Genomic DNA, 2530 nt, shown 5'->3' with positions numbered 1-2530 from the left:
ACTGCAGCTTATGTAACCGTAATGTTTATCGGGAAACGCTTGCGGTTAACGCTTATGTACTAAGACGAGCTTTCAGGTAGAAACGCGGCCTCTTCCGTGGGTCGCGATGCAGCGGAGGCGGGCGCCATCTGGAGCGGTTGCAAGGAACCGGGCGCGCCGCTTTATGACCTTTGAGAGTCGCGAAAGGGGTTTGTATTTGGAGTTTCCACGCAACAGAAGTATGTTTTCTCGTATATTCAACTTACATTCCGAAGCTTCTATGTCTACAGGTTTTGTGTAAGTCATACTTTATGATTTCTCTGACATATTTTACCTTGAGAAATTCAATTAGTTCAGTAATTTCCTTGCGCTACATGGAGGGCCTGCGTGGTTTGCTACGCGTGGTCCGAAATGGATTTCGCCGACGTGATGGTCGATGCTGGACGCGGGACACCGGACGCGGACGCAGGATTTTCTGTTACATGGGGCCCTGAACGCTGTACCGTTAATAAATAAATAAGTGAATACATAAATAAATAAATAAATACTGTGGTGGAGAGGGGGTATGATCAGTATAGCATGGTAATCGGTTAGATTAAATTACGAAATTTTGATACGCTTTGCTGTCTGAGCTTTCCAGTCCTTCTGTCTCTTCATTTTTTCTTCTACATTTGTTCTTTCCGTGTATCTTTCTCCATTCTTATCAAGCATATTCCATGATTTATAGTGCGTAAATTTCGTGCGTGTTATATGTTCATTATTCATTTTTAGGAACAAATCCCGTGTGAATTCAGGCACTTTTCATAATCTGTGAACCTGCTGCCTATTGTCGATGACAGAGTTTATTGTTGTCGGCGGCGTGATATTCTTCTCATTTCGCATTGCGATGATTAACCAGTTTGTCTTCCCTCGCGTTGGTATGCTGACCCTGTAATGCAACGATTTTCATGTAATACTCGTACTTATACGTATCATTCCGCATGTATTGGCTGCTGTTTTCCGTTCTTATTTTAATTTTATTTTGTACTGCCTGTTTTGACGTTGCGTGCTATTGTGTTGTAGAAATAGGGCTTTTGTTACGCTGATGCTTTCAATGTTGTTTTGAATAATGCTTCCTTTGTGTTTATGTAGCCGTACTCCACCCTTACCAAATGCCTTCCTTAAGGCCTGTAAGTTATTCCTGAATGTCTTGATAGGCCAGATCAGCCTACAGCCAACATCCTCCTGTACCAGGTAAAGTTAGGTTACCTAGGCATTTGTCGGGCAATCCTCCCTTGTCGCTCCTTCAGGTAGCGCGTGGAAAATGGGCGTAAATTGCTGCTCTAGTTCTTCAAAAAAGAAAAAAAAAAACATGTTCACGTTCTAATGCGATATCTTCTGTCTGGGTCTTCTGTAACGCTCTTTCTATGGTCTAGTTTTCATTCGCTCTCTTAATAAATTCCCATAGATTCCCCCACCCCCCCAACAAAATGCCCGATGTAATGTATTTCTACACTTACATATAGAAATCGAGCTCTTGTCCTAAACCGGACATTCCCTAATGAAGCTGTGCTACAAAAAGTTCTAGTCCTACGGTGGAGCATGTCTTAAAACACTAAGCTGAATGCTCATTGCTAAATATAGTGCTCCTAGAGGCCATTGTCTAATCTGATGCTGCGTATGCTGCTGTTTCTGTGGCCTTGCTCGGAAGGGAAAATACCAAGCATGACAAATTGGCCAAAAGCCACCAGGCTGCTACACTAAACCTATTTAAGACATCTAAAAAAATGCAAATATGTAACATAGTAAAAAAAGAAAGACAGAGAGCGGGTCTCAGCAGTCGGAATAATGTCGAAGAAATTTTAACTTCATATGAAAAAGAATATCCCTGACCTGTAAACACTATAGAATCGCACTTCAGTCATGGCTGTCGCCGAGCTTTGACTTGCACAGCTGCAGCCTTGAGGAGGAGGAGGAGGAGAAACTTTATTATTGCAGAAACCGTTGCGCGGTTTATTCCTGGGTGGTTCCCTCTGACAGGGCTCCACTGGCGATCGCGGCTCGCCAGGCCTGGTCAAGGGTCGCCAGTTGGCATGGTCTAGTGTGTGTGTTGTGACTCGTGGCGAAATTGCGTCGCCCGGACGGTCGGTGCATTCATGTGTTATGTGCGCGAGTGTCGCTGTGTGGTTGCTACTTGAGAAAGTGTTACCGATCGCATGCCTCTGTCTGGCGTACCGTGCTTCTTACTTTTGACATGCGCCTTTTGAGCTGCGCGTTAGTGCATTTATCGTTTCCAACGCCGCTGCTTTTTTGAACAGCGAACACAGGCAAATGGTGCCAAATGGGATTGTTTACATGAAGTTGGCGCCGGGACGTTTGTATAACGCTGGCAGGCGCTTCTGTACGCCGATATTTCTAATCTCTACGTCATTACCGATTCTCATACTGTTGATGTTCTTTCCATTTTAAAACGTAATTTTGCCCTTCCACATGGCTTCCTCTCCACTAATCCTGAAAACTTATTTCTGGTCCCCACTGGGAATAATCCCTCCAACTCTTGGCCAATCTCTCA

This window comes from Dermacentor andersoni, chromosome 11 (genome assembly GCF_023375885.2).
Source record: "Dermacentor andersoni chromosome 11, qqDerAnde1_hic_scaffold, whole genome shotgun sequence".
NCBI lineage: Eukaryota > Metazoa > Arthropoda > Arachnida > Ixodida > Ixodidae > Dermacentor > Dermacentor andersoni.
Note: the sequence above shows the minus strand (reverse complement) of the source record.